Source organism: Neophocaena asiaeorientalis, unplaced genomic scaffold (assembly GCF_003031525.2).
Source record: "Neophocaena asiaeorientalis asiaeorientalis breed wild unplaced genomic scaffold, Neophocaena_asiaeorientalis_V1.1 scaffold190, whole genome shotgun sequence".
NCBI classification, from domain to species: Eukaryota; Metazoa; Chordata; class Mammalia; order Artiodactyla; family Phocoenidae; genus Neophocaena; species Neophocaena asiaeorientalis.
This window is the reverse complement of record NW_020175017.1, coordinates 5,890,509-5,911,069: the sequence shown is the minus strand read 5'-3', so window position 1 is coordinate 5,911,069 and position 20,561 is coordinate 5,890,509. Positions and strand designations below refer to the sequence as shown.

The 20,561-nt window shown below is 35.5% G+C and overlaps 1 protein-coding gene across 1 annotated transcript in view; it reads left to right on the top strand.

Annotated features, from left to right (window-relative positions):
- Nucleotides 1-20,561, top strand: part of MIPOL1 (mirror-image polydactyly 1) — a 306,365-nt gene that overhangs the window by 205,024 nt on the left and 80,780 nt on the right. The gene's annotated exons all lie outside the window — the stretch shown is intronic.

Here is a 20,561-nt window from a genome sequence, read left to right as displayed (position 1 = left end):
GTAAAATACATGTGCCATTATTAATACATTATTAATATATTAATAATTAAATAACTAGATCTAACAGCAAGTCTATTAAAAAACTGTGATTTCAAAGTAGTAATGACTGTAAATGGTATTTTGAGGATAACTGCAAACACTGAAATGTGACATGAAAATACCAGTGGTTTCTATGGCGTAAACTCTCAAGAGCCACTAATAATACTAGTATAGTTTGTTGCCTGTGTTCATCATTGTAGGAAATACTGTATTTACATGAGAGTGAAAAATAAAGATGAAAATTTTTTCCCATCCTCATGTGAAGAACCCATGTTTTGGAGAAATATTATTGACATATACAGTAATTGGTTATTGTTACGGGTTGAATTGTGTCCTTCAAAAAAATATATTGAAGTCTTAACCCCTAGTACCTCAGAATGTGATCTTATTTGGAAATAGGGTCTTTACAGAGCTAATCAAGTTAAAATGAGGTCATTAGCATGGGCTTTAACCCAGCATGACTGAAGTTTTTATAGAAAGTAGATATTTGGACACAGAGCCACAAGCATAGAGGGAAGACTATATGAAGACCCAGGGCAAAGACAGCCTTGTGGCTAGAGTGATGCATCTACAAGCACATGAATACCAAGGATTGTCAGCAAACACCAAAAGCTAGAAGAGGCATGGAAGGATTCTCCCTTACAGCTGTCAAAGAGGACACAACCCAGCAGAAACCTTTATTTTGGACTTGTAGCCTCCAGAACTGTGAGAAAATAAATTTCTGTTGTTTTTGTTTTCTTTTTTCTTTTTTTTTTTTTTTTTGCGGTACGCGGGCCTCTCACTGCTGTGGCCTCTCCCGTTGTGGAGCACAGGCTCCGGACGCACAGGCTCAGCAGCCATGGCTCACGGGCCCAGCCACTCCGCGGCACGTGGGATCTTCCCGGACCGGGGCACGACCCCGTGTCCCCTGCATCGGCAGGTGGACTCTCAACCACTGCGCCACCAGGGAAGCCCAACTTCTGTTGTTTTAAGCCCCCTAGTTTGGGTACTTTGTCACAGCAGCCCTGGGAAACTAATACGGTTATCAAATACCAAGGATGTTTGTTGGATGACTACCTGTGGGGAATCATTTGCTTGCAGTTAGAATCAGTAGGCACGTAGGCAAGCAGAACCCTGATAGCAGTTGAAGACGTCCCGTCCTTTTTTTTTTTTTAAAGAGGGTAAATGTAACAGTCTTTCATCTGTATTTTACACCAGTGAATTCTCAACTGTAACTGCATTAGAATCACTTGAGGAGCCTCTAAAAATCCTGATCCCCATCGCATCCCAGGCCAATTACTTCAGAATCTCTTGGGATAAGACAGCTATCAGTGTGTTTCAAGCTCCTTAGAAATTCCCATGTGCAGCCAAGTTTGAAGGCTGCCATTTTACACTCACACTTCCGTTAGCTGCATTAAATTAGGGTTGCTTCTTGGTAGAATAATAGAAGCATTTATTAAACTCTTTATTAAGACTTATGAATAATGTGTGATTTGTGCCCAGACCTTGGATATTGCAGTATGGTATGTAGTAGTTTCACCCCATTGATAGGGAGAGTTTTTATGGAAAACTCTCCTGCCATCCTTGTGAGATAGGACAGCAGGTGCTCTGTTGTTAAAGTGACAGCGTCTGAGAATGCTGAGAGCAATGTGATAACCTTGCAAAAATTGACATTACTTACTGAAAAACAAACCTTGATACTCGTTCTTGATACTCCTTCTCTTTGCTGAATTGCAGAAGATTATTGAAAGATTTTTGAAAATTATGAAGCTTAAACAGTTATCTTTCAAAGACTTTTTTTAATCTACATGAATCTAACAGAGCTAAATAACTGCTTCTAAATAAAGAGTTAACAGTTATTGGCTCAAAGATAAGCTTCAGAAGGACCCCTCTCACTGCTACTTTTTTTTTTTTTAATCTGCTAATGATGTCGTTAAGCTACAGGGATTTGCAGTTGACAGCCCTCCCTTGCGTGACCTTATATAAATGAACCTCTCCAAGACCATTTTTTTTTTGTAAAATGAGAATTATAGTACGTATCTTACAGAGTTATTTTAAGTATGTACAGTATTTGGCTTGTTGTTAGTGCTCAACTAATGTTAAGAGAAACTTATTTTTACAACAAGAAGTCAGTGAGGTAAGAGTAGAATCAAAAACTGTGATATCACTGAAGCCAAGAATGGAGGTTTTTTTTTAAAAAGTCAGATGTTTCTGAATGGTTAAGTAAGATGAGGGCAAAAAGTATCCATTTTGTTTGAAATTAGGTGGTCATTAGTGACCTCTACAAGAGTAGTTTTAATAGAGTATTAAGTATAGAAGCCAGTTTTTTGTAAGTTCACGAGTGATTTGAGGGAAAGAAGCATAGAAATTTGGACTATAAAGTGATCCTTGAATAAACTTGAATAAGAAAGATGTTAATGATAGTTGAGAAGAAAGGAATGTGGGTTAAGGATTTTGATTTTTGATTTTGAAAAATGGCAGACACTTGAGCATGTTCATGGCACATAGGAAGGAGCCAACAGAGAGAACAGAATTCCCCCAAATTTAGAAAGAGATGGAACTGAGAATCTGCAGAAGGGTTTGCCTTGAACAGGAAGATGGTCACCTTGTGCTTATAGACAGGAGCGAAGGAGATAAGAATAGCTGTGAATGTTAATAAATTTAAGCTCACAATTAATAGTTCCTTTTTTTTAAGGTATAGAGAACATACTGTGAGGATATACAGAAATTTATTTTAAATGGAACAGGAGTAAGAACCCTGGGATGTAGAATCCTAGGAAGGAAGAGGCAATTACCCAAAACAACAAAGCTTAAGTTTCCTGGAATCTCAGATTCTGCTTTAAGTGAAAGTAAACAATATTTCTTAACACACCTGAATAGATGGTGATTACAAATCCATACGTGAAACACAACAAATTCATAGAGATATTGCCATTTTTTCTTCAAAGTTTCCTCTGTTATAGAGGACAAGGGAAAAGTTCCATATTTATTGTGATGAAAACCAAGACTAATTCTGTAATTTTCATGTGTGTTTGCATGTTTGTATGTATGTCATCATAGATAATGGATTTTTTAAATAAAGTTTAAGAAAAATACACTTTCAGTTATGCAAATCAGTTTTACATGCAAATATATATACATACATGTATTTTGTCATGTCAAAGAAAGTTATTCATCAATGATTAAGAAAAAATACACTGAGAAAAATCTAGGAATAGGACAGTAAGCTAGAGCCAGGCGTAAGTCAGCTTGCATGTATACCATGAAACAGAGAAAGAATAAGCCTCGAGAATAGGTCTGGCTCTCAGACTTTCCAGCAGCCAAAGCAGAAGAGGATGTGTGATCAGTTATTAGTGTTAGGAGCAGATTAAAATATGCTGATGACATTTTTTCTACCTTGCCTTTACTTCTACCAATTAGTGATACTGACCTTATTCTTTTTAAATTTTTTTCCAAAAATCATTTTCTTTTGCTGGGTTATGCTAAGAGCTACTGTTATTATAAGCATTCCGTTTCCCTGAATGGAAATAAGGAATATGGAAGTGTATATTGATATTACGAGGTTTCTCTATTCTGTTTGTTTCCTTTGAGTTTTAGAAGACTTTGAATACTAAGAAAAGGAAATGTTGGCCTTTTGTGTCCTTTGGCACACTTAGAGACAGAGGCAAGTGAGGTGAATGGGTAGGGATACTGAACTTACCATTATAACTGATGGCTGTTTCACATTAAAGCAGAAAGGATAGCAGGAGAAGAATAACAATGTGAAGCTTTAAAATAAATTTTACATATTACTAAAGTGCTATTAGTACAGTCTTAGTACCTCCTTTGTGCCGAATGCCGAGTTCATGTGCAACAGCTTCATTAGTCTAAACAGTTTCATCAGGGAAGAATCTTAAACTTTTAAGAGTTAGATTTGTATTTAGTAATGATCTTTTCCTGTTCTTTAAACCTGTAGTGCTGCATTCCTAAGCTCAGGAGGCATAATAATAACAAACTCTTTTCTAATCGAGAGAAAGCCTAAGTTTCAGTGTTTGCTGGTTTTATAGTGCTTCCTTGTATTTCCTTTTGCTTAAAGAAAGTATAAATTCAACTGTGTAGATAAGAATGATCCTGTTGTTTAGTGCCAGTAGACAAAGATTTAATACACTTGTAATAGTAGCAGATTATGCGTTAAATTTATTTTATGTTTTGTGTAATTCCAAGTGAGAAGTTGTGATGCCTTTCAGGACGTGGTAAATTTTGCATTCTAGACCAAAAATATTGAATAGTGTGCTTCATATTTTAAGGTGATATGTTTCCTATAATTGTAATGGTATTTTTTAAAATAATTTAATAGAATGGTTAAGTGTTTGACATAGTGAATACAGGACTAAAAATAAATCCTACTTACTGGTTTCATGATATACTACATTTCAAAGTCACAGAAGCCATAAAGATAGAAGCCATGTAAAATATACTCAAAAAGAGGATGAAGTGCTTATTTTCTACATTCTTTTTATAAATTTTATTTAGTGTGGGTGTTTTTTACTTCTTTTGTCCATTTTTTGGTCTGTAGGTATGTTATCCTTAGCAATCAGAAATATTACTGTCACTAGGAACTGGTTGGGTTTGTTTTTGTGTGTGTGATGGTGATAGTTTTTCATTCAACTATGTGTTCTTTTAGTCAGAACTACACATCAATTAGACAATCAGCAGTGATGATAGCATGCAAGCTCTAGCCATGAAGCAACATTTTTCTCAATGCAAATCCCTCATCAAGAGGGGTTGAACACTCGATCCTGACCTCTTAGTTCTATGTTCTAATCAGTGGTGCTAACTGGACTGCCCAAAGACATAAATTTTGTCATATATATATTTTCTATAAGGACTAACTATCATGGAGCTGTGTCAAGGTACCATACTGCCAAAGCAGTAATAAAAAGAACAAAAGAGTACCTGAATTCTTCCATCTTTCCCATTGATCAAATTTTTTTTAATGTAGGCAAGCTGCAAGCTTTCTAGGTTTCAATTTCTTTAACTTGGACTTGAGGCTTTCTCTGGTTCTAACATTCTGTGAAATTTATAGCCCTTTTATATGAGGCAGATTAATTTTTTTGTTTAGTGATGTTTAGAATCAAGAACTATCTTCTTATACCAATGAGTTGCACCTGTATGTTAGTTACTTCACCTATGAACAAATAATATCTGAGCTGCTTATTATGAAAATCAGGGAGGTGATTTAGTTGAATGCTTTTTGAAAACTGTAAAGTACTGTGCAAAGGAAATATATTAATAGTATCATTGATCAAAATACTCTAAAAGTTTTTGCTTTATTGACATATAAGACAACAATTAAATTACTACAGAGGCTATTTCTAACAAAATATTTTATGTCTTTATGACTTTGTATCCAGACGGACATTTTTTTTTGCATTACTGAGTTTCACTATTTTCTGTGCCTTATTTTAACAATAAGTTATAAGAATAAGACTAAAATTCAACATGTATAGCTCTCAGGTGCTCTTTTTTATTCTATAAAATGGCCCAGCTTTCTCTTTTAAAAACATTTAACAGGGGGCTTCCCTGGTGGCACTAGTGGTTGAGAGTCTGCCTGCTAATGCAGGGGACACGGGTTTGAGCCCTGGTCTGGGAGGATCCTGCATGCCGCGGAGCGGCTAGGCCCGTGAGCCACAAGTACTGAGCCTGCGCATCTGGAGCCTGTGCTCCGCAACAAGAGAGGCCGCGATAGTGATAGGCCTGCGCACCACGATGAAGAGTGGCTCCCGCTTGCCACAACTAGAGAAAGCCCTCGCACAGAAACGAAGACCCAACACAGCAAAAATAAATAAATTAATTAATAAAGTGTCTCAGATTGAGGTGTTTAATACCTTCACAAATATTTTAAAAAAAAACATTTAACAAAATATTTTGCCATTTAATCATTGTGGTTAGCAAAAGGTCCAAAGTTAGAATGGGCTTGCCAATTATAGATCCTGGAGTTTGCCATCTATTAACATTATTTTTATCAGCTTGAGAAAAATTTAGTTTTATATTTGTTAAACAAAAAAGTAAAGTGTTTCCCTTGTTCTTGGCATTATTATTATAGTTCCACAGATGCCTGTTGCCTTCTACATAGGTAATCTTTGACTTGTCCCTTTTTACAAATTTAATTAGTAACCAAATTTTGCTAGATTTTTCCTTGCAATGTCTCCTTCTTTGCAAAGTTCCTGCCTTAGACCAGACTTGTATATTCTCATGCCCAGGCTTTTCTAGCTACTTCATCTACTTGTCTCCATTCTTTACTCCTCTTAAGATGCCTGAAATGTTATTTTCAACCTCTCAATCAGCCATCAACAGTATTTAGTAATACCACTTTACCTATACAGTAAATTCCAAACTCTTTAACCTAACACTCATGAACCCTAGATGTTGCCACCACCTCTTTTTTGTTGTTGTTTTGCCACCTCTTTTTCTGATTTAGTATTCCACTAATCATCTTTTTACCTTCTGGTTTCATTCATATTTGTGTCACTGATGCTAGTACACTGCCTTACACATAGTAGGCACTCAACAAATATTCGTTATACTAAATCAACTATTAATTGCACTCTCAAAATAAACTGTTCGCTCTTTCCTAGACACACACACCCCCCACCAAATTTCCCACTTCAGTGCTTTCTTTTATGTCACCTTATTCCCCCTGGAATACTCCATCTCTAACCTATCAGATTCTTATTGAGCCTTTAGAACACAGTTTAAGTACTAACTATTATGGTAATCTTTTTCTGATCTTCTCAACCAGAAGTGATCTCATTCTACCTAAAATTAACTACCATAATTATTCACAGTGCTCTCTCACAATACATACCTCATGCTTACCTGTGTAATAGTTGTATGAATATTTCTCTTAATTTCCCTGCTAGAGCTTCTATTCTTTATATATAATAGGCCTTCATTAAATATTTGCCAAACAAATGAATAAATAATCAAATTTAACACTAGATTGAAAGTTTCTTCAGATTAAAAGTTTCTTCTGCAGAATGGTAGTCTGTGTAATACACGTAATAAGAACAATGATGAGTAAATGATTGGAGATAACATGGACTTACTTCACCATTTCAGTTAGTCAGTTGCAGGGGTGTGGGGCAAGATGAGGTCTCCATATGATAAAGAAAGTATCATCTTCCAACAAAGCTTCTTTTTTTTTTTCAGGCCAACAGTGTTCAGATTTGAAAATCATTATCAGAAACATTTGTTTGGATTTTACCTTTCTTGAAATTTAGGATTAAAAAAAAGCTTAGGAAACAGTATCATTATCCCATGTTCATTTGCAATATTGTTTCTTATAGTGAAAAAAACAACACTGGAAGATCTGCCCACTGTGGGGACCCTTAGCATGGCATGTGTGTTAGGGTTCTCCAGAGAAACAGAACCAATAGACTGTGTATATACAGGGAGAGAGATTTAGTTTAAGGAATTGGCTCATGCATTTGTGAGGGCTGGTCAGTCTAAAATCTGCACGACAAGCCAGCAGGCTGGAGAATCAGGAAAGAGCTGATGTTGAAGTTGTGAGTTCCAAGATGCAGAATTCCTTCTTCCTCGGGAGATCTCAGTCTTTCTCTTAAAGCCTTCAGCTGATTGGATGAGGCCCATCCATATTATGGACAGTAATCTGCTTTCCTCAAAGCCTACTGATCTAAATATTAATCATATCTAAAAAATACATTTGCAGCCACATCTAGACTGGTGTTTGAACAAACATGCAGACACCGTAACCTAGCCATGTTGACACATAAAATGAAATTAACCATCACACCTGTGTATTTCAGCAATTAGCTGAGGCTTCGTAGAAGCTACCTTCTCTAAAAGGGGCATGCATTTACCATTTTACCACATTTTCCATCCTGCCTACTTCACGCATTTAACATCAACTGCCTTAATCATACAGGCATTTACATTTGTGACCCCCTGATGTGTGTTGTGTTCTTATGTTCTTATTTAATTATAAAAGAAGTATTTGTATACATATAACTATGCACTGGCCCCTGGCTACCTCTCTAACCTCATTTCTTAACATGTATGTGTCTACTCTTGCTTCACTCCAGCCACACCAGCTCCCTTATTATCTCAAACATTCTAAGAATGCTCCCATCACAGGACTTTGACATTTTTTTCTCTGCTTGGAGTGATCTACCTCCCACCCCCACCCCGGTGTCACAAGTCAGCTTCTCACTTTGCTCCACTTTCTGCTTAAATGTCCCTGACCACACTGTCTAAAATAACCTACCTCCTCACTGCATCACTCTATTTGTTACTCTCCTTTATTTTTCTTAATAATGGAAATTAATAATTCATTAATAATGGAAATAAGCCTACATGACACTATACTGTATTTGTGGATTGTCCTCGAGAAATTAAATTCTGCAAGGACCAGGATTTTGTTTATTTACCATTGCATCTTATACCTGAATCCGTGCTTGATGCATCCTTAATGGTCAATAAAATTTTTTCTGATACATCAGAAACTCAACAGCATGTGTTCTGAGAAGTGGAACTATGTCTAGAAGTTAGGTTTATTATATGTGTGGTGAATGAGAGGAGAGGAAATTTTAACTTGCGTTCATAACCTAATCAAGTGTTTGAATTTTTTATGTGTATATATTACTTTTATATAAAAATGAGTTTGCAAGTTTTAATGCCTTTATTCATAATAACCTGCACAAATTAAATTTGACGCCTAGAAGAAAATAAGCTTCTATGAAAAATAGGTCTGTAATGTCTACGTATGTGCGTGTATAATATATTTATATCAGTGAAGTTCATCTCTTTAATATATTTTATTAGTGTTGTGCTTTACAACACAATCAGATTTATAAGGGAATGATAATCCAAAGTAGATTCACTTACCTTATGAAATAGATGCCTATAAATGATAACCTCATTTTATGTTTTAAGTTTGCCAGATATTTTAAACTACTTTTTAAAGTATTTTACATTTCAGAAATTCAAGCACTTTAAAAAATAAAATGTTAAGAAGAATATTAGAAACTTTAGAAGAAGTGTTAATCGTAACATTCTTCTGCCACTTGGTAGAAGTGGGGGCCCATGACAGGTTAGTGAGGAAAAGGGTGCCTTTTTAAAAACTTCAATCCCTACTGCTGGACTGAATGTCAATATTATGACATAGTATGAAAAAAAACCCAAAACTTCAATCCTATGAACATTAGTTATGGCCAGAAGTGACAATGAAAGGAGAAAGTTCCTTCATATTTCAAGAGACTTCAATCAGTACAATTAGATTTATTTAGCATGTTTGCATTATAAATGTTTTCTCTTTCTGCATATATACATTATTAAATGTATTAAAGTTTTATTGAATCTAAACTAGTTTAAAATATTTAAAATAAATGGAAATAATAGCTAATAATTTTTAAAAAGCTAATAATAAAGACCTTTGTTCAGAAACATTGATTCATTAATTGCAAAAAAAAAAATAAACATCAAAGTTAACTTACAGACCAAGATACAATAAACTGAGATCTTTGAGCTACTCTTGATTTTTATAAACTTTCTAATGCGACTGCTGTCATAAAGAGCTTAGTAAATATTGACTGAGGATGATAATGATGATCCAGCAATATTTTTAAGACTGGGCACTGGCAGTACGGTCAGATATCCGGGACTTAACATTGTCTTTTTGCCATGGGGCCCTTCCACCTGGGCCTCTCCCAAAAGGACAAATGTTTACCTGCAGTTGAGCATTTAAATGTGTATTTAAATACACAGTCTCAATTATCAGTGAAGTAGTTAGAGTCTTCACTCTTTAAATCACGAAGTAGTTGTTCTTTGAAGTTTAAGGTGATGTTCCAAAAGTTTGCAAAGGTCAAAAAAGACTTAATTGAATGTTTTTCTTGTATTTGCAAACAAAAATGTGTTTTATGAACTCAGGTCAATATTAAAATATTTTTCCCCTTGCTATTTCAGACCTCAGGTATTTATGAAACTTCAGAATTTATTAGGGTTTAATTTACTGTTTTCTTTAGTTAAGTTTTAAATGTTGTTATGCAGTATATCTTGTTTCCGTTGGGTTTTTTAAGGATTTTGTGATTGTCAGTACTCTACTATTATAGTTCCAGTTTTTTCCCCAAATAACTGGTTCAGATTAGATCAGAAATAAACAATATTCTGTTATTTCATGAAACAATGAAGAAATTCAAAAGCCTAGGTATTTTTTTAGTTTAGTTTTATTAGACATTACTGAGCTGATAAATATTTTAATTTGCTTTAATCCATAGAAAGTTTAGCTGTCTTGTCAAGCTTGGTTAACTGATCTGAACTGTAAAACATTAAAATTTTCTAAAACATCAATTACATGAAAAGATGTGAGAATTGAGATTTTGATCTGGAAAGTTGGACACACTGTTGGCTCATAATTGGGATGTATACGTTTTCTAACTCTAGTTTGGTTTCATTTGTTCTTTGTTTATTTGTTTTGTTTTGTTGTATATGATTCAAAATTGAAATAACCACTCATCCACTTATTGTACTCTGTCACGTGAAAACTAAGTGAAACCAAGAAGTCAAGTGTTATTCTCTGACTTGATTTTTAATAATTATTTGTTTTTGGTTTATAATTAGTAACATGATTAAAAGGTGACATAAACAGACTTAAGTTATAACTTATATAAAGAAAACTTCACTTATTTCTAAATCTGACTTAATTGGATCTTTATCTTTTTATTAGTAAAATTTTTGTTTTGCAGTCATTCTTTTGGTACAACATAGTGTTTTAATTCCTAGCTAACACTGTAGTAAGACAGATGGTGTAGATTCTGACTTCCTAGCTGAGGTGACCTTTGATAGGTAATTACCTCTCTAAGCCTCAATTTCCTGACCTGTAAAATTGGAATTGTACTAATATCTGCATCATATTATTTTTGAGAAAATCAAATGAAATAATGTGCGTCAAATGATTTGTACCATACCAGAGTACAGACTTAGGTATTTAATAAGTGTGAACCATTGTTGTTATAATGCCTGTGCTGAGTTTATACTGATCTATCATTCACTTTTCTTTGAGATTCTATTAATGCATTTCAAATATTTTTAGTGTTTTTGGCTCAAAATACAATATCATGACTGCAATACAGAATCATTTGATTTTTCTTTGGGAGCAAGTTCTTACTGGAATTAGAGGGTTAATTTTTTTTTTTTTTTTTTTTTTTTTTTTTTTGGAGGTGTGCCCCTCCGCGGCATGTGGGATCTTCCCGGACTGGGGCACGAACCCGTGTCCCCTGCATCGGCAGTTGGGCTCTCAACCACTGCGCCACCAGGGAAGCCCTTAGAGGGTTAATTATTTTCTTGTTACGGGACACTTAGAAATATATTTAGTCAAAGTGATGTGCTTCAACTTAGATTTGGCCCTTTTTGATTAACAGTTTATTTTCAGGTGTTGTTTTTCACACAGGAAAATTCCAATGTTCAGAAATCTATTGAGAATTAGAAATTTAATAATTCTTCAATTTTTTCTACTATGAAAAATATATTTTTCATAGAGTACACATTCAAAATATACCATGTTTTCTGTTTTAAAGTCTACCCCAGAAAATAATAAGGATGTAATTTTAAAGCTATGTTCCTTATTCTTTCTATCTTGTATCTTGTAGTTCAGTACAAACATTATCTTTTTCAACATCCTTGTGAGGTATTATCCCTTTTCACAGATGAGGAAGCTGAAACACAGAGCTATAAACTAACATGCTCTAGGTCACATCAGGGCCAGTAACAGAAGTATAAATACTACCTAAGCTGTCTTATACTTGGGCCTTTTACTCTATCTGCTAGACAGCTTCCCCGACCCCTGCCTCTCTCATAAATAATGCTAAGGCAAAACTGGTACTTCAGCATTATTTTCCTGATTTGGATATGCTTGATATGTTTATCACATAAAACACACCTCTGAGACCACGTTAAAGACATATTAAAATGGTATAAGAACCTGACCTGCTTTGGAGTTCAACAGTCTTTGTGTTCAGCCAAACTATATGAATTACAACCGCAGTCAGTGTCTGAATTTGTAGACTACCTCTGAATTTTTTTTTAAGAACCTTTAAGCTCTAGCATTATATCATATGTCAGACAACAAAGGTAAACACTATGCTTGAAAGTAATTTTATCCCCACAATCATTTATTTTTATTTATATGTTGTGGTATTGTTATTTTATCAGTGCCCTAGCACAATCACTAACATAACATTAACTATGTTTAGAACTAATCATTAACCAAATAGCCATTTTCAGTACTATATGAATTTATTAAGAGCCTACTCTATGCAAAGAATTGTGTAGTCTTTTATAGAAAATAAAGTAACAAAGGGTTAGGTGCAATTATTACCCTCAAATAAATTATAATTAAGTAGAAAGAAAGAAAAAGTATACTCAACATGAGCATATAAGATTATATGCTGTTAAATAAAGTAATTTGGCATTGCCATAGAAAGTTACAGAAGGGAGAAATTATTGCAGACTGAAATAAACAAAGTTTTATGGAATGCTTGGGAATTGAGGTACGAACAAACAGGATTCTGAAAGAAAGAGAGGAGGAGGAAGAAGGGCATTCTAGCCTAGAACAGTAAAAGCAAATATGAAGAAGTTGTAATGAACATACTGTGTTACACTATGGAATTGAAAGTTTCAGAAATTTGAATGCTAACATGCATCCAGTTGTTGGGTTTTTTTTTTAGCATTTTAAAATTTATTCTTCTACCCTTTCCTAGGCATGTGTATACACAGAAGATACATAAATTTGGTGTTTCACATACATGGAATTTTACTATATACTTTTCCCTGCAACTTGCTTGCATTCAGTTTTGATTCTGTATTCCCTAGGGAAACAGAGCCTTGGGAATCTGGAACTTTTTCTTAAAAACATTAAAAATAAAATTTATACTCAAAAGAAATATACTTTCTAATTTACATAAAGTTTAAAGCATTTTGAAAGCTTAAATGAATTTTTAAATTTTGAATAGATATAAAGAAGAAAGAATGAATTTCACATGTTCCCATCACTTGCCCCCAGAACTATCAACTCCTGATCAGCCTGGTTCCATCCACACCTTCATGCACATACACACACTCTCTGCCATTATTTTAAAGTAAATCTCATATACCATTTAATTTCATCTATAAATATTACAGTATATATCTCTAAAAAATAACTATAATCCATCAACACACTTAGAAACAATTTAACAGTAATTTCTTAATATCCTCAAATATCCAGAGTTCAAACTTTCAGTTGTCTCACTATGTTGTAATGTCTTGTTAATTAATTTGTTTTAATGAGGATTTAAGTAAGGTCCACACATTGCAGTTCCCCTGCATCGGCAGGCGGACTCTCAACCGTTGCGCCACCAGGGAAGCCCTGATACATATTTTTTAATCTGTATGTTTCCACTACACTTTTATATTTTTTTGTTACAATTTATTTGTTGAAAATCTGGTTTCTTAGTTCTGTAGAGTTTCCACAGTGAGAATTTTGCTGATTGCGTCTTCATCTCATGAGGTAGTTAGCATTGAATGAACTTTTCAAGTTACGTTTTTTATACTTCTAATATGCGTGTATGTATGTGTGTGTGTATATATATATAGAGAGAGAGAGAATGTCTAATTTTTTAGAACATACATCATTCACTTCAGTCTTCACATGTTCCTTTTTACAGGTTATTATATGATATTCATCAGTAATTTTGTGAAATTAGAAACAGATTGTTAAGTCAGCCTATGAAAGAAAAAAGCAGTAAGTGCATGCTATCTATTTTGTGCAAAGAAAGTATTTTATAACATTTTAGTCATCCAAACAAAATTTATTTATAACATTTATAGTAGAAAATGCAAAATTACAAAAATAGAAGTGAGCTTTAGTTCCACTACCATTTTCATGATATTTTGGAATGTATAATTCTAAACTTTTTTCCTGTGACTAGCTATACAGTACTTTTTTTTCAAAAGTATTTTACTTAATAATTCTATGCCAGTTTCTTATACTATATATTATACTATTAATTCCTGCATTATCTACTACTTCTCTCATTGTTCTTGATCTGTATATTAACACTAATTCTTAGCTTCTTTCATATTCCTCACAGCTGGTAAAAGGTAAAAACTAAAATAAATATACTATGCCTGTTTAAAATTTGACCCACTATGAACTGAAACTAGAGTTTGGAATCACATAAAAGAGGTGTATTGGCACCCATTCAGAAGACTATCATGAATTTTTGTATAATATGGAATCGTGGAACTGTCATAAAATAGTCTCTGAGATGAACCTTAAATAGAAATACAGTGAATTCATTTCAAGTATGGGAGTATACTGATAGAAAGAAGATCCTCCAGGTTTACACAGTCACAGAGCTATGTCTCATAATAAACTAACTCAAAATACAGTAGAGTTTTCTTTTTATATTTATTTATTTTATTTATTTATTTTCCTTATTTTTTTTGGCTGCATCAGGTCTTAGTTGCAGCTCACGGGATCTTTGTTGAGGCATGAGGGATCTTTTCATTACGGTGCGCAGTCTGCTCGGGTTCTCTCCAGTTGCAGCACGTGGGCTTCTCTCTAGTTGTGGCGTGCAGGTTTTCTCTCTCTCGTTGTGGCCTGCGGGCTCCAGGGCGTGTGGGCTCTATAGTTTGCGGCACACGGGCTCTCTCCTTGAGGTGCGCGAGCTCAGTAGTTGTGGCACATGGACTTGGTTACCCCGAGGCATGTGGGATCTTAGTTCCCCAACCAGGCATCCAACCCATGTCTCCTGCATTGGAAGGCGGATTCTTGAGCACTAGACCACCAGGGAAGTCCCCCAGCAAAGTTCTAATTAATCATTAAAGTTAACATTTATAGCCACCAGAATGGCTATAATTTTTTTAATGGAAAATAACAAATATTGGCAAGGATGCAGAAAAACCAGAACTCTCATACTTTACTGGTAGGAATGTAAAGTGGTGCAGCCACTGTAGAAAACAGTTTGGTGGTTGCTTAAGAAGTTAAACATAGAATTAGCATACTGCCCAGCATTCCTGGGTATATACCCAAAAGAACTGAAAACAGATACTCAAACAAAAACTTGTGCATGAATGTTTATAACAGATTTGTTCACAATAGCCAAAAGGTGGAAAAAACTGAAATGTCCATCAACTAATGAATAGATAAACAGTGTGTGGTATATACATACAATGGAATATTTTTCAGCCATGAATAGGAATGGCATGCAGATACATGCTACAATGTGAATGAACATACTAAGTGAAAAAAGCCACATACAGAGGTACATATTGCATGATTTTTTAGACATGGATTATCCAGAATCAGCAAATTCATGGAGACAGAAAGCAGATTAGTGGTTTCTAGGGCCTGGAGATAGTGAGGAATGGAAAGTAACTGCTTAATGAATACAGGATTTCCTTTGGGGATGATGAAGGTGTTCTGGAACTAAATAGTGATAGTGATTGTACAACATTGTGAATATACTAAATGTCACTAATAGTATATTTCATGTTGTGTTTATTCTAAGAAAAACCCAGACTGAACCCAGCAACGTATAAAAAGAATTATTTACCATGGACCAAGCAAAGTTGGTTTAACACCTGAAAATCAATAAGTGGAATACACTTTATTATTTTGCTAATAAGGCTGCCATAACAAAATACGTTAGGCTAGGTAGCTTAAACAATGAAAATTTGTTTTCACACAGTTTTGGAGACTAGAAGTTTAAGGTCAAGGTGTCAGAGGTCTGATTCCTCCTGCGGTCTCTCTCCTTGACTTGCAGGTGGCCACCTCGCTGCATTCTCACATGACCCTTCCTCTGTGTGCACACATCCCTGATGTCTATCTCTGTATGCCCTGATCCCTTTTTATAAGGTCGCCAGTCAGGTTGTATTAGAGCCCACCCGAACGCTCTCATCTTAACTACCTCATTAAAAGCCCTGTATCCCCAAACAGGCACATGCGGAGGCACTGGGAGTTATGTGGGAGTTAGGGCTTAAGCATATGAATCTGGAGGGGATACAGTTCAGTCATAACACTCCAAAATATACATCCTTATCACGTTCAAAACACATTCATCCCCATTCCAATAGCACAAAAGTCTTAACCCATTACAACATCACTCTAAGTCCCAAATCTCATCTAAATCAGTTGTGGGCAAAACTTAAGGTATGATTCATCCTGAGGCAAAATTCCTCTCCAGCTGTGAAACCAGACAAGTTATGTGCTTCCAAAATCCAGTGGTGGGACAAACATAGGGTTAGACATTTCCGTTCCAAAGGGAGAAATCAGAAAGAAGAAAGGGGGTCACAGTTTCCAGTCAAGTCCAAAACCTATCAGGGCAGAATCCATTAGACTTTAAGGCTCTAGAATCATCCTCTTTGGCTCAGTGCTCTATTCTCCAGGCCCAGTGAGGAAGCAGCCCCACTTCCAGGCCCTCTAGGTTGGCAGTGTTACCACTTCACCCTTGGTGGGAGCCTGGCCCCCTAAAACTAAGGAGGAGACAGCCTCTCCCCCTGGACCTGTAGTGGGAGTGGCAGCCCTATTTTTTTTTAATTTAATTTAATTTATTTATTTAATACAACAGGTTCTTATTAGCTATCTGTTTTATACATATTAGTGTATATATGTCGATCCCAATCTCCCAATTCATCACACCACACCCTCCACCCCACCACTTTTCCCCCCTTGGTGTCCATACGTTTGTTCTCTACATCTGTGTCTCTATTTCTGCCCTGCAAACCAGTTCATCTGTACCATTTTTCTAGATTCCACACATATGCGTTAATATACGATATTTGTTTCTCTTTCTGACTTACTTCACTCTGTATGACAGTATCTAGGTCCATCCATGTCTCTACAAATGACCCAAGTTCGTTCCTTTTTATGGCTGAGTAATATTCCATTGTATATATGTACCACATCTTCTTTATCCATTCGTCTGTCGATGGGCATTTAGGTTGCTTTCATGACCTGGCTATTGTAAATAGTGCTTCAGTGAACACTGGGGTGCATGTGTCTTTTTGAATTATGGTTTTCTCTGGGTATATGCCCATATGCCCAGGAGTGGGATTGCTGGGTCATATGGTAATTCTGTTTTTATAGTGGCAGCCCTCTTGATATCTGAACCACCTCTAGGGTTGTTCTTCTCTTTCTTGAAGGATGACACATGTTGTGCAGCAAGATGGATATCTCTATTGTCTCGTCTTACAGAATCTCAGAATTCCAACAACCTTCCTTCATTTTGTCCTGTCTCTGTCCCCCTTAGTTCAGACTGGCAGTGTTTCTCCTGATATAATCCCATGTCTATTCCTAGCTTCTGCTGAGATGGCTGATTAGATCCATGAGTCACACCTGCAATCACTTTATGTCCTGTTTTAGTGTTCTCTCCAGGACACACTTTCTCAGTTTTAGCAGTATGGATAGGCTGAGAGTTTTCCAAATCTTCAAGTTCTGGTTCCTTTTTACTTAACAATTCCTTCAACTGATCTTTCTCCTCTTACATTTTATCCTAATTAGTGAGGAGAAACCAGGCCACACCTTCAGTATTAGAAATCTCTTCAATTAAATATCCAGGTTCATCACTTACAATTTCTACTTTCCACAACACTAGAACACAATTCGGCCAAGTTGTTTGCCACTTTAAAACAAGGATCAACTTTCTTCCAATTTCTAAAGACACGTTCTTCAAATCCATCTGAGACCTCACCAGAATCACCTTTTAACATCCGTATTTTCTCCAGCCGTCTCTTCAAGGTAATATAGGCTTTTTCTAACATGCATCTCAAAACTCTTTCAACCTCCACCTTTTATCCAGTTCCAAAGCCATTTCCACATTTTTAGGTATTTGTTATATATATAACTCCACTCCTGGTACCAAAATCTATATTAGTTAGAGAAAAAGAACCAATAGGGTGTGTACATATATAGAGAGATTTAATTTAAGGAATCAGCCTGTGTGACTATGTGATTATGGAGGCCGACAAATCCAAAATCTTAAGGGTAGCCTAGAAGTCTGGAGACCCAGGGAAGAGCTGATATTGCAGTTCAAGTACAAAGGCCATCAGGCTGAAGAACAAGGGAAGGACCATGGTAGCAGTTTGGTTCCAAGGGTAATCTACTGCTAGAATTCCTTATTGCTTATAGGAGGTCAGTCTTTGTTCTAGTAAGACCTTCAGCTGGTTGTGTGAGGCCCACCCACATTATTGAGGGCAGTCTGCTTTCCTCAAAATTCACCAATTTAAATGTTAATCTCATTCAAAAACTACCCTTACAGAAATATCTAGGATGTCCAATCAACTATTTGAGCACTGTGGCCCAGCCAAGTTGACATATAAAGTTAACCATCATATCCATATACATATCGCATATGCATTAATATAAAAGTAAACATAAACGGTATAAAATAAAGAACAAACCCATACAATCACCTCAGGAGATGCAGAAAAAGCATTTGACAATATCCAACAACCTTTCATGATTAAAAACAAAAAACCCAACAAAATAGGAATAGAAAGGAATATTCTCAATCTGAAAAAGGGCATCTCTGAAAAGCCCACAGGTAACACCCTTGATGATGAAAGGGTGGGTGTTTTCTCCCTAAGATCACAAATGAGACAAAGATGTCCACCGTCACCACTTCTTAACATTGTGCTGTATGTTGTAGCAAGGGCAATTAGGCAAGAAAATGTAATAAAAGGCTTCCAGATTGGAAAAGAAGAAGTAAAACTATCTCTGTTCACAGATTACATGATCATATTTTTGGAAATCCTATGAAATTCATTAAAAACTAAGTTTTGTAAGGTTGCAGAATACAAAATCAATATGCAGAAATGAGTTGTATTTCTATACATTTGCAATGCGCGATCCAAAAATGAAATCAAGTAAACAACATTTATAATAACATCAAAAAGAGTAAAATACTTAGGAATACATTTCATACACCTTGAAAACTATAAAACATTGTTAAAAGAAATTAAAGAAAATAAATGGAAAACATCCCATGTGCATGGATAAGAAGACTATATTGTTAAGATGGCAACACTCCCCAAATTGATTTAGAGATTCAACGTAATTCCTGTCAGAATCCCATCTTATTTGTAGAGATTGCTTATGGGATGGCAAGGGACCCAGGATAGCAAAAACGGTCTTGAAAAATAAAAAAATAAGCAGACTCACACTTCCTGTTTTTAAAACTTACCGCAAAGCAATGGTAATTAAAGCAGTGTGGTACTAGCATAAGGATAGATATCTAGATAAATTCAATAGAGTTGAGAGTCTAGAAGTAAACCCATACTTGACATAGGAAGAAATGAAAACTGAACAGCCCTATGTCTATTAAAGACATTGCACTCATAGTTTAAAACATTTTACCAAAGAATGCTAGGGCCAAGTGTTTTAGTGGTGAATTTTGTCAACCACTTAAGGAAAACAATAAGCAATCTTAACATAAATTCTCAGAAAATAGAAGAGATAGGAATACATCCCAACTTCGTTGATTATGCAAATTTTACGTTAGTGTAAAAACCAGGTGAAGGCATTACAAAAAACCAAAACCACAGGCCAAATCCTCAACAAAAATTAGGAACTCAAATCCAACAGTATATAAAAAGGACATTACATTGTGACCAGGTGGCAATGCAAGTTTGGTTTAGCATTTAAAAAGCAATGTAATTCACCATGTTAACGACATAAAGAAAAAACAGTTATCTCAGTGGATATAGGAAAAGCATGTGATAAAATTTAAAACCCATGCAGTTGCTCATAAAAGCATAAAGACTGATAAAGAACATCTAAGGGAAAACTTACAGCTAACATATTTAATGATATAAGACTCAGTGCTTTCTATGTAACATCAGGAACAAGACAGGGAAGTTCACTCACCACTTCAATATAACTTCCCATAGAAAGTCCTAATCATTGGAAACTTTTTCTTTTTAATTTTTATTTATTTTTGGCTGCATTGGGTCTTTGTTGCTGCGCACAGGCTTTCTCTAGTTGTGGTGAGCTGGAGCTACTCTTGGTTGCGGTGCACAGGCTTCTCATTGTGGTGGCTTCTTGTTGCGGAGCATGGGCTCTAGGCATGCGGGCTTCAGTAGTTGCACCACGCAGGCTCAGTAGTTGTGGCTCACGGGCTCTAGAGTACAAGCTCAGTAGTTGTGGCTCACGGGCTTAGTTGCTCCATGGCATATGGGATCTTCCTGGACCAGGGCTTGAGCCCGTGTCCCCTGCATTGGCAGGTGGATTCTTAACCACTGTGCCACCAGGGAAGCCCATAATCATTGGAAGTTGAAAAGAAATAAAGCTGCCTTTATTCATAGACAATATGATTGTACACATCGAAAATCCTAAGGAATCTTCAAAAAAGCTACTGGAATAAGTGAATTCAGGTCAGTATAAATAAGAATCAATTGTATTTTTATCTATTAGCAATGGACTGTTAGAAAATGAAGTTAAGTTTTTAGTTTCTTTTATGATCACATTCAAAATTATGAAAGATTTAAGGATGAATCTAACACTGTGC